The sequence below is a fragment of the Megascapheus bottae genome, chromosome 5 (genome assembly GCF_031878675.1).
Source record: "Megascapheus bottae isolate mThoBot1 chromosome 5, mThoBot2.hap1, whole genome shotgun sequence".
Classification (NCBI taxonomy): Eukaryota; Metazoa; Chordata; class Mammalia; order Rodentia; family Geomyidae; genus Megascapheus; species Megascapheus bottae.
The window spans coordinates 81,412,886-81,425,829 of record NC_143513.1 but is presented as its reverse complement, the minus strand read 5'-3'; the positions used below and the strand labels follow the sequence as shown (position 1 = coordinate 81,425,829).

General features: G+C 42.1%; 2 non-coding genes across 2 annotated transcripts; both read left to right on the top strand.

The window, feature by feature from the left end:
• The first annotated feature begins 5,995 nt into the window (after nucleotides 1–5,995).
• On the top strand, nucleotides 5,996–6,067 carry Trnac-gca (transfer RNA cysteine (anticodon GCA)). Its single transcript has one exon. It is a non-coding gene; the product is annotated as a tRNA-Cys (tRNA).
• Nucleotides 6,068–10,027: 3,960 nt separating this feature from the next.
• On the top strand, nucleotides 10,028–10,099 carry Trnac-gca (transfer RNA cysteine (anticodon GCA)). Its single transcript has one exon. It is a non-coding gene; the product is annotated as a tRNA-Cys (tRNA).
• Nucleotides 10,100–12,944: the final 2,845 nt, after the last annotated feature.

Sequence of the window (12,944 nt, the reverse complement as noted above, 5' to 3'; positions counted from 1 at the left end):
AGGACTAAGGTAAAGTTGCAAAGCAGAGGAAGGCAGAATGCAGTGTTAAAAGGTTGCTAGTTTCTACTAATCCCCCCCCCAAAACCCAACAAACCAATCACTAAATGGGCAAGGGAACTAAAGAGAGATTATCAAAAGAAGAGGTTAAAATGGCAGAAAAACATATGAGAAAATGTTCATCATCCATGGTCATAAAGGAAATGCAAATGAAAACAACCCTAAGATACCACCTTACCCCAACAAGAATGGCCAAGATTTTGAACCCAGACAATGACAAATGCTGGCAGGGTTGTGAAAAAAAAGGAACCCTACTACACTGCTGGTGGGAATGTAAGCAAGTTCAGCCACTCTGGAAAGCAGTGTGGAGGTTTCTTAAAGAACTGAAAATAGACCTTCCCTAAAATCCCACCATACCACTTCTGGGCATCTATCCTGAACATCATAACCCAGGATATAAGGACACCTGCTCAGCTACGTTTATCTCTGCACTATTCACAATAGCCAGGGGATGGAAACAATCCAGATGCCCTACTGCAGATGAATGGATACAGAAAATGTGGTATATATACACAATGGAATTTTACATAGCCAACAATGGCATTTGCAGGGAAGTGGATGAATCTAGAGTGAATCATGTTGAGTGAGACAAGTCAAGACCAAAGGAACAAAAGGCGCATGGTATCCTTAATATGTGGCTATTAATATCGGATATAATTGTATTTGGTTATCTGAACTTGGATAGGGAACGGGGGAAAACAAGATGAGGGGTGGGGGAGGGGGGCAGGGAAATGGGGACCATGACATGTGAAAGGGTATCAATGTGTGGGAATTAAGGCACCATTTATCTGGCAAATATCATGTAACCCTTCTATTAATTACAATAAAAAATATATTTAAAAAATAATAATGGGGCCGGGAGTTTGGCCTAGTGGTTAAAGTGCTTGCCTAGCATGCATGAAGACCCGGGTTCAATTCCTCGGCACCACATGCATAGAAAAAAGCCAGAAATGGTGCTGAGGCTCAAGTGGTAGAGCTCTAGCCTTGAGAAAGTCCAAGGATAGTGCTCAGGCCCTGAGCTCAAGCCCAAGACTGGAAAAAAAAATAATGTGTGGCTATTAGATCCAAACAGAACAAGAGCAAGGACTCAATATTTGCGTACCCAATGCTATGGAGATAGTATTGGAAATATAAACAACTACACAGACATAAAAATTTATGACTCTATAGACATAATGTTTTATTACATAGATTATTATGTATCTATGACATACAAACATTCAGCCTAATTTTAATTATGTTCTAAAATCTAAGTGCCAATGATTGTATATAGAGATTTCCTTCCTGAATACTTGTTTGTTAAATACATCATTTGAAATATGATGTAAAAATCAATGTTAATAAATTCTTTAATAAGAAAAAGAGAAAAAAAGGCTGCTAGTTTCTAAACACAGTAGAACAGTTATAAATGATAGCTTTGATATAGGGTCACTGTTGAAAAGGTGCTAATGAGAGGTTATCCCTGAGTGGGGGTATACCTCAGGGGTAGAGCATTTGACTGCAGATCAAGAGGTCCCCGGTTCAAATCCGGGTGCCCCCTTCTTTATGTGCAATTTTGGTAGCTAACTTAGCCATATGCAATGTGACTAACCCTATGTCAGGTAATAAGATTGCCATTTGTTGAGGTTTTTAGAACTTTCCTCTCAGGGATACATGACTGGAAAGACATGAGTTGTTTGTTTGTTTGTTTTTATGAACAGGGTTTACCTCTATCACATGACTATAATTGCTCAAATAACATAAGTCACCTTTTATCTGGAATACTACACTGGTTAATACAGTGAACAAGCAGTAGGTCTCCAGGCCTACTCTGGTGAGCCCTTTCCACCTCCCTGTTCTCCTCCTGCTTTGTGCCCTGAACAAAACCTAAGGCTGGCCTTGGACCTCAATCCTTCTACCTTCGCCTTCCAAGAAGATGAGATTATAATTGTTTATATCTACTCATAATCTGTGGTTATGATTTTTTATTATTGAATTGTTGAATTATTGTCTATAGCAGACACAAGAGAACGGGACCAAAGCCTTGAAGAATAACATCAAACTCAGCCTCCCTTGAATCTACGGCAGAGGAGCCAAGACAAAGTATAATGTCATTACCTAGAAAACTAGAAAAGAATTCCATGGCCTTCTTGTGTGAACACCTTGAATTTTTTAGCCTAAGACTCTAAGGTAGTGTGTTAGTTTGCTTTCTGTGGGTACAACCAAGAACCAACTTTATAAGGAACAAAGGGCTTGCCTTGTCTCACGCCTTTGGGGGCTCTGGGCTGTGGTCTGTTGTCCCTGATGCCTTGGGCATGTGCAGAAGCAGCACACTGTGGTGTGAGTACATGGTGGACCTCTACCATGGGCCAGAAGAGGAAGTGGTCTGGCCTCTCCCTTCCCTTGGAAGGAGCAGCCATAAAGGCCTGAAGATCTCTCACTAGGCCCCTCCTCTAAAGACTCCTCTGTCTCCCAGTTAAACCACTCTGGAGACCCTGCCTTTAAACTTGGGCCTTAGGAGAACATGGAAGGTAAACTATAATAGAATATGTATACATACTCACTTTATGTAATAAAAATATTACATCTATGTAAAACACATACAGTTTGAGCCAACAGCCATTTCTGGCAGTGGGCTCAAAGATTACTGAGAGCATCCTTCACTGATAAGGATCCAGGGGAACGAGATAGTCAGTTCCCACTAAGGCATCAGAAATGAGGAGAAATTGGTGCAGTAACAGAGGTGGGAGCAGTAATCAGGAATGAGATTAGAATTCAGAGACTGAGAAGTTGGCTCCATACAAGCAGTCCTCAGCTCAAGGCTCTGTCACTGCTGGGTCTCTTCTCCACGGTGATCCCAGGTTGGCTCTCACTTTCCATGTCATAACGGGGGAACCCATCTCTCTGATTCCCATTTCATCGCTTTTCCATGGATTTCTCCATTCTTCAGGTTACTATCTATTGATACACTGGAGGATTCTGAATACAGAGAATAGGGAAAGCAGGAAGAGAGGAGGCTAAGAGACGGGTCATCCTGTGATAGAGTCTGATGCAAAGAGACTCTCCCAACAGTGGTAAAGGAAACTAATAGACTGAGAGAGAGAAGGGGAAATAGTCCGAACTCATTATAAAATGAGAAAATAGCTCTCTAAAAGAGAAAAAAAATGAGACGTAAGACTTGAAACACAAAAGGAAGGCAGTTTCCTATAAAGCAAATGAAAAAGATGAAGTAGCAAAAGAGGAAATAGTGAAATCAGACTTTGAGATCAGGATGTGAAAAAAAATCAACTCATTTAAAGTTCCAGAGAGAGGAACTGATGGAAGGACTTTATGAAATAAAATTACCGATAATGAAAGATACAGATTTCCACTGGAAAGGCTCCTTCCATGGGTAATGAATGTGGCTCAGTGTGGTAAGGCCTCCCAAACCAGAGAGACATTCAAGATTTGGGACCCAAACAAAGAGGATCTCCACACACGAAAGAAAACAGAAACAATGTCCAGGACGTGGGTGAAGAGTCTCCTAGGAGAGGCTGAGCAGCTGACTTTCAATGCCAACGGAAGAAAGGGACCAGGAGCCTGAATCAGAAATGTAAATTGCCTGATGCCTTCACAATATGAAAATCACTTTTTTGAGAACTATTTTATAGAAAAACAATAATTACTGAAAATCTTGGATATGTAAAGACAATGAATCAGTTGGAAATATAAAGCTACCAATAACTTCAAAAACCTCCACAGAATTCTTAGTTTTACTTAGCAGTTTGTAGATTGGCTATGAAATATTAATAAATCATAATGATTAAAAAAGGAAGGTAATTCAACAAAAATTAAGAGATAAGTAGATTTTAAAAAATATCATGTACAAAGGCATATGAATTAAAATCCTCACGCACAGAAGTAATTCAGTGACTTCAAAATATAATTTGTGTAGATACTGAACATTATACTTATTTTATTTAAACTCATAGAAATAGCCAAAACTGTGGAGAGTGATTTTTTTTCGGAGTGACAGAAAGGTTATTGTAAGGCTTGTGGAAAGGAAACTCCACGCAGTTTAAGAGGCGAGGTTTATTGAGAGAGAGAAAGAGAGAAAACAGACCTACAGCCGCACAAGATGGAGTCAGGGAAGAAAGAGAGAGAGAGAGAGACTTATGGCGGGAAGTGAGACATTATATAGGGGGCACAGTGGAAGCGGATGTGACCTCAGAGGATGAGGAAATACTTCAGACTGGGGGACCTCCCACTGGGAGACATGACAGTTGCCAGGGTTACAGCCTGGGCGGGGATTTCCAGGGTGGACAGAACGCCAAGGGAAGGAATCATTTCTCCCAGGCAGACCTAACAGTTATACCAAGTATTCTTTTCTTTAAGTCATAAGCTTTAAAAACACTATTTGGGGGGCCAGGAGTGTGGCCTAGTGGTAGAGTGCTTGCCTAGCTTGCATGAAGCCCTCAATACCACATATACAGAAAAAGCAGCAAGTGGTGCTGTGGCTCAAGTGGTAGAGCACTATCCTTGAGAAATCCAAGGACAGTCCTCAGGTCCTGAGTTCAAGCCCCAGGACTAGAAAAAACCCACTATTTGACATTTAAAAATACCTGTAAAAGATACTGCGATGAAGACCGAAGTAATGAAACATCAAAAACCTTCATGTGGCAAGGATTGATGTGACAAAGTAGAGCTTTCTAGTGTAGGGATAATGGTCACTATCCCAAGTCATTTGTAGTGTTTCACAGTTATCCTGTTTCTCAGAATTGCTCCATGATCTGAGTCCCGGCCAGGGAAATGTACCATCTTTCCTTACCTTACCCTGAGGCTCTGTGCAGAGATACTGGGATGGGAGATGCCCTCACAAACAAATGCTACGTGTGACTCAAAGAAGCTGGGCAGGGTCTAAACAAATCGATGCTTGAAGTTTTGTTGTGTAGAACACAAAGAAATGAAATGTATAAACGCTGAAGGGAGAGGCAGAGGGGGATAGAACCTACAGACATGTAAGCGGTGGTATCATTGGAGGGTACAAGGAAACTTGAAGAGAACTTTTTCCTTTTTTCTTCCTTTTACTATTTCTTACTTTCTCTTGTTTAGAACTTCTCTGAGGCTGAGTTTGTGGAGAAATCAGTGATGGCCTTACCAGCTCTCTAAGAAACTTCCAATATTAAATGGGAATTTGTGTGTGAGTGTGAAGGTAAAAGTTAAATAACCAATACAGGAGGGGGTATAGCTCAGGGGTAGAGCATTTGACTGCAGATCAAGAGGTTCCCTGGTTCAAATCCAGGTGCCCCCTCTTTAAACATTTTTAACTCACAGGAACTATTGTTCATATTCTTCTTTCCTGTAACATAAACTTAGAACATGGAAGCTATAGGTTAGCCTTAACAGTTGCTATACATACATAGTAGAATTATTATAGGAGCTGAAAGTAAACCGAAGTCATCTCGATCTCTTCTGTATATCATAGCAGCTGGGGACAGTGGGGTGATTGTCAGACCCAGGAGGCAAATCCATTCACCTGGTTATGTGTGTTGTGTGGATATTTTATTCTGTGAACTGCCTTCTTCTGTGCCAGAGGCTACCACACGCTTGTCTCAGCCTCCAAGATCAAAGCCTGACTCAGCTGTTCTAGGAAGAAGAGGGATTCTGTAGGGCTGCTGCTGCAAATTCCAATTCTGAGGACTGTGACACTGAGTGACAGCCAGCCATTCTGTCACCATAGGAGGAGATGTGTGGGCTAGGAGCCTAGGGAGGAGAGAGCGGACCACGTGTGACTAAACCGAGATGGAAATGAGCCCCGTCGACAGATCTTAACAAATGTAGACAAGAGGGAAGATGATGAGTTTTTGCAGTCAAGTCTGGCCACTTCTACAGAATTGTTCCTGAGCTCTAATTTAACTTTCCAGAACTGAGTATTGCTACATAGATAAAAGGGGTTAACTAGGTAAGTACTAATACCACAGGGGGTATAGCTCAGGGGTAGAGCATTTGACTGCAGATCAAGAGGTCCCTGGTTCAAATCCAGGTGCCCCCTTATTTATGCTTACTTTTGGTACCTATATTATTAACAGCATTCATCTTAGGAATGCCCTCAATAAAATTCATGGGTTATCATTACTCTGAGTTTCTACAAACAATCCTCATGAAGGAAGGCATGACACGTGCCATATTGTCCTTCTCATGTGTACTGACCCTATAATCAGTGAAGAGACCTGTGTTTGCTCACCTCTCACTTTCAACTTCGGCACACCCCACTTATGCCATTGCTCCCAGCCAAAGAGAAATGGTACTTGGTGGAGTCCAGAGCTGTTGACTCAGTCGTGAGCTGCATTTGGGAAACACCAGGCCCCTACCTTGGAGCTATGTTTGGAAGACAGTAGCTGAAACTCAGCTGAGAAGACAAGCTCAACACAGAGGTGAAGACTTGAAGGAAACTGAAGATGTCAGGAGAGATACAGTCAAGTTACAGTATTGGCTCAGTAAATGCTATGTTTTGAAGAGATGTCAATAGTATAATATGTTCTGGATTAGGAACATAACGTTTTCCTTGCATATATTTGGCAGCAAAAGAAAGACCTCTATCATTCCTATATTTGATTTTGATTCCAAGTGGTAGAACTTTCAGAAAGTTCCCTACTGTAAAAGATTTTAAAAAAATAGGAAGAAGAAGGAAGAAGACTAAGAAGCAACTATTTTCATTTAATTTTTTCCTCTTTAGGGAATCAACTATTGAGAGTTGGAGAAAATGTGACTCTGAAAACCTGGAAGGCAGAAAATATTCTTGGACTTGGAGAGTTAGTTAAGGGTATTTTAGGTAAAAATGTAGAAAGCATAGCTTTCTTTCAGGCTGCCTTTCACAGGGTGCTATAAGAATATTTTAAAGTGCAATGTCTCTGCACTTTTTCTGTGTCAGGGAAGGGATGGAAGTAAGAGAGATCTTGTCATTTAGGTTCCTGGGTCTTGAGATCGAGAGAAGCCTCACCAAGAGTTAATGTAGTTCACCAGATTGTGGACTCTGATTGGATGAGACCCTTGTTACAGAAAAAAACAAACAAACTGTTGGTTCCAGATTTTATTCCTTCTATATGTCTTCCAATAAGAAGTGAAGCCCGATTTCCTGCCTTTGATTAAGAATGGTCCTGGGACTTACTTTACCCATCAAGATGGTAGCATGTGACATAGCAGGGACATGAAACCTACTAATCTAATTGTTTTTTTCTCTTTTAGGTTTCTACCATTGCCTTGAAAGAGTCCACTGTTGCATTTGCTTGCTTTCTTGCTTGTTTCTTCGTTCTCTGATAGAGTACAGGGTGTTATTTCATTTTAAAATATTACCTAAGTCTTGCTTTGTGTCCTAAAATATGATTTATGAATTGTTGTGGGAAGATATATCTGTTGGAGAAAATAGTCTCTAGATATTTTGTTAAATCCATTTGCTCTCCAGTTTTATTTGATCTGAGGTTTCTTAATTGATTTTTTTTTGTCTCAGTAGCCTCTCTATCAGTAAGTTTGTGGTATGGAAAATTTCCATTATTATTTAAGAGGGTCTAAAGTTCATGTAGGCCCAGACGTATTTTCTTATGAACCTGAGGTACCCAACATTTGGTAATATAAATTAATGATTATTACTCGCTTTTGATGAATGTTTCACTTTATAATTAATATGACGTGCCTTTCTTCATTGTTTCTTACTTCATTAACCTTAGAGTGGGTTTCATCAGATATAAGTATCTCTGTGCGTTTGTGGAATCCAGTTTCTTGGAAAACATTTTCCCATTCTTTCACTTGAAGCCTATATTAGCTTTTGTCACTGAGATGTGTTTCTTGCAAGGCAGCAAGTGGTTGGGCCTTTTTTAAAAGTTGTTTACTTTTTGTTATGTCTTACTGTTTTAATCCAGTTTTCCATTCTCTGACTTTTAATTGGAGCGTGATAGTGACTTCCTGTGTTCATATTGAAAAGACTCTCTTATTTCCTGATCCATTTCGATGCATGGTTCATGATTCCTCTTTAGTTAAAACTCTGGTTTGTCTTCCTCTTCCACTTCCTTTACGACCTCTTGCAGTGGAAGAGGAACTCAGGGCCTGAGCACTGTCCTTGGACTTTCTCAAGGCTAGAGCTCTACCACTTGAGCCTCAGCACCACTTCCTGCGTTTTCCTATGTATGTGGTACCGAAGAATCAAACCTGGGTCTTTGTGCGTGCTAGGCAAGTGCTCTACCACTAGGCCAAACTCCCGGCCCATAATTCCTCTTCTTTATCTTCAGTGTCTGGTACCCTATTTTCAATTGGTTTGGTTCTTTTAGCAAGGATTTTGGTTGAGTTGTTGGTTTATTGAGCTCTTCATTTCCAATATTTTGAGCTAATTTTTAAAGATACCTATCTTTATTGAATTCCTATTTCATATCCTACATCCTTTTATTTGTCTCAGGTGTTTGTTTGAATTTTTTTCTCAATTATTTGTTTCTATGTGAATTTTTTTTGTCTGTGTTAGTACTGGAGCGTTAACCCAGGGCTGTGTGTGTGTGTGTGTGTGTGTGTGTGTGTGTGTGTGTGTTTTCAGTCGTGGGGCTTGAATTCTGGGCCTTGAATTCAGCACCACTTCTGGTTTTCTGGTGGTTAATTGGAGATATGAGTCTCATGGAACTTAGTGCCCCAGATGGCTTTGAACCCAGATCCTCAGCTCTCAGCCTCCTAAGTAGCTAGGATTAGAGGTGTGAGCCATCACACCCAGCTCAATTATTTGTTTCTGTGTGAATTATTTTTTTAGTATGTGTTAGTATTGGGGCTTTAACTCAGGGCTTTGTGTTTTGATCATGCTTTTTTACATAAGCAATGCTTTCAGGCCAGCTTTGTGCTGGCTAACTGAAGATAGAGTTTTGAAGACTTTTCTGACTAGTCTGACATTAAATAGTAATCCTCTGATCTTGGCCTCCTGAGTGGCTAGGATTACTGTCATGAGTCTTCAGCACCTTATCTCTCTTAATTTGATATTAAGGTTGTACCAACTCACAGAATAAATTGAGATGAGTTTTTTTATCCTCCCATTTTCTGAAATAACTTGTATCACCTTGATAACGTTTGGGTAAATGTCTGGAAGAATTTACCAAAGAAGATAGCAGGAAGTCTTTTGAGCCTGTTATTGTAGTTCTTATGTTATTAGATTTAATAAAAGTTTGCAGTTTTTCTTATTCAACTATTCTCCCACTTACCAGGCAGAAATACTAGTTAAGCTATATATACATCCAGGCCTAGGCAGTTTTAACGCTCGGATATAATACCTACTGAAAGTATTTATTAGCTAATAAAAAGAATTAAATAACTTGTTGTCCTAAGAAGAAAACACTGACATCACCATGGTCATCTTTTTGAAATCACAAAATGTTTCTATCTTCATCCTTCCTGGCATCCTATCCCAAGTCTTTGCCTCAAAAGGCTGTGCCCTGGGGGTCATGGGGCTTTAGGGTACTCTTGGGAAATCTGTGTGATCTGAAGGCCTCAGAGTGGCGGCTTCCAGGGGAAACGTTGACAAAGAAGAGACTCCTCCTTCTGGAGGCCTTCGCTCTGGTTGCTCAGAAAAATCAGTCTTCTTATCTGGTCCTCACTGTCCCAGCAAACTGAGCATATCACTGTCACATGTCTGGATGATTGCTGTCTTAAATCAGTGGCATGTGTGAGCATGGCACATAGAACCTCTTGGGTGTGGATTATTTATTCCTTTCAAGCCCCTCCAAAGTGTCTGTACCACAGCCAGCATTGAAACACACACTTGTAGCTGAATCTGAAGGATGTGCTTAGAGCCAGCCTTCACAATACAATCCCTCTGCTTCTCTGAGAACTAAGGAGGAAGGTAGACATAGTTGCTGGGGTGCAGAGTGCTTCAGGATTGGGCATAGAAGGTTATGCTGGCAGTATTGACAGGTACTCCTTCAAGATAATGATAGCCTATGTGAAGCCATTTATGTTTAGAGTGAAAATAAGACACATATAGACAAGTGGGGGTATAGCTCAGGGGTAGAGCATTTGACTGCAGATCAAGAGGTCCCTGGTTCAAATCCAGGTGCCCCCTTGCAAGATATTTTTAATTTATTTTTTCCCATGGGATTTTTTTTGCCAGTCCTAGGGCTTGAACTCAGGGCCTGAGCACTGTCCTTAGGCTTTCTCAAGGTTGGAGCTCTACCACTTGAGCCACAGCACCACTTCTGGCTTTTTTTTTTCTATGTATGTGGTACCAAGGAATCAAATAGGCTCTTCATGCATGCTAGGCAAGCACTCTACCATTAGGCCAAACTCCCGGCCCTAGATGTTTTTTAGATGCCGGGGAGAAAAATGCCTAAAGACGATAGTAATAGTAGTAGTAATATTAATTCAAATGAAGTCCCTTGTCATTCACATTGGCCCTTATGCCCCAATACTGTACTATGTCCTTCTTTATTCTGTATTCTGGGCAGATTCTGTTTGTCATTGCTGAAAGGGTTCAGCAGATCCCTCTATGACTCAATGCCAACAAATTTATTACCTAGATGTGGTGCCATAGTTGAAGAAGTGCTAATGAAAGGCTATATGTAATTGGGGGTATAGCTCAGGGGCAGAGCATTTGACTGCAGATCAAGAGGTCCCTGGTTCAAATCCAGGTGCCCCCTTGCCAATCCCTTTTTTGTGAGTGTGGGTCATGGTGCTTGAACGCTAACCTGGGTGTTGTCCCTGAGCTCTTCTGCTCGTTTACTACCCTAGCTTTGCGCCAAGACCCACTTCTAGTTTCCTAAAGGTTAATTGGAGATAAGCATTTCAGGTCCTTTTGTGCCTGGGCAGGCTTTCAACCTTCATCCTCAGATCTCAGCCTCCTGAGTAGCTAGGATTACAGGCGTGAGCCACTGTGCAAAGCTCCCTTTGCTAATATCTTTTAGGTGCCATAGAGCTTTCCCCGTGGTGCAATTATGGGAGTTGTTATGGGAGTTTGTTAGTCAGCCTTCCATTAGTGTAGAAAGGACCCCGAGTTAACTCTGTTGGAAGTGAAGTAAGTTGGCTCCCAGTACCAGAGATTGCAGTCCATGGGCCTGTCTGTATAAACAGTCCTTGGATCTAACTCTGTCACCTGAGGCCCTTAGTACCATGCAGATCACGTCTGTGTGACACGCTGTCATGTGTCACTCCCCAGGGACCGTGGGTCTCTCTGAATTCCACACATTTCCCCAGTGTAGTCTTCATTCTATTGGATGCTCCCTAGCATTTGTTCAGGATCCTAGGAAACACACTCCCTTCCCAAAGCACCACCCTTCTGTCTAACGCACAGACACAAAGGCTGCAGACGTGTCTTCAGTTATCACTACTGCAGGTTTCTCGAGAGAAGTGACACTGGCTCTCTTCAGACTGAGGTTTTGTGATGTCTTGTAGGTAGAGCTGGTCAGATCTGGCTGAGTCAGCTGGAATAGCAGTAGAAGCACACTTCCTGCTCGTGGAGATGTGACCCACAGGCATGTCTGCATGGCTTGCCGGCCATGAGCTGTCCACACTCCCTGCACTCCCCGGAAGGACCAATCGGTACCCACTTCAAGTGCCTTCCATCAACTCCCTGCTAGGTGATTGGCCAGGGAAGGCTCAGGAGGTTGGGGTGCTGGGACTACATAATTCCTGATCTGCTCATGTTTGTCCTCCCGGCGTGGGCACTGTGTGTGCGTCGTTCACGCTTACCTCCTACCAGAGAGCTAGCCCTACAATGTCTGACATAAAAAAAAGCAGACAGGCACTTGTACATTACAGGTCAGTGCTTTCCAGCTATGCTGCTCTTACTACTGAGGAATGGCAGAGTGGGGCATGTGCAGACATATGAGTAGGGTCCAGTGTGGAAGGACCCTGGGGACTGAAAAAAGGACCTTTTTAGGGGAGGATGTGGAGGAATCAGTGATGGTCTTCCAATTCTAGAGAAAAGCAGAAAGTTCCACTATATGGAAAGAATGCTGAATGTGATTAAGAAGGTGACAAGTGCTTATGATACACCTAACATGGGAAGGGGGTATGCCAGGGCCAACCGGCAGCAAACCAGGGTTCGCAGATTGGGGTTCCTGAAATAGGGGACAAGGACTAGGAAGAAAAAGAAGAGAGACAGACACACCGGGTCCGGGATGTCCGCAGTCCAGGCAAAGACTGCTGAGACTGCCGCGTTTATTTTCCACTCCCCCTTCTTCCCTCCTCCTGACCCAGGGAACCTCCAGGTGTTACATTCATATGGTAATTCTCAGGTCATTTACATAGAATAGGGCCAGAAAGCAATAAGACAATAAAGCCATCGTCTGATGCAAGTCAAGGTACAGTTTGATTCCACTCTGGCTCCCAACAGGAGTAGAGCTCAGGGGCAGAGCATTTGACTGCAGATGAAGAGGTCCCTGGTTCAAATCCAGGTGCCCCCTTTCATAACCTCTTTTTCCCACAGGAATTATAGCTCACATTCATTCATTATAGTTATCATCCCTAAAGCAGGATACTATGTACAACCTTCATACCCCTTTCCACTTGTCAAGGCCTTCAGATTCATCTCTCTTCGTATCCCTTTCCTTGTCTTATGTCCTTCAGATTATGTCTTCATTTCTGGCTCCCCTACCTTTGCATATATTTAACAATTCCAATTCAATTTTCTGGTTCACTTGTCTACCATGGAAAAGAGATTTTGTAGTGCTGTTGCTGCAAAGACCAATATGGCAGGTCTCTGACAACTGAATGACAGCTATTCTGTCTTTCCTAAAGGAGATGTGTGGCTGATAGCCCAGGGAGGAGAGATTGGCTGTTTATGGTCCAACCAGACTGCAATGGCAAACTTTCAGGGGATGCAGACAGCTTCTCCCCTTTTCTTTAGCTGATGGCCCCACTCATGGAGAGCTGCCGGGGAAGGTAAAGCTGAGGGAAGGTGTTCTCCAGTC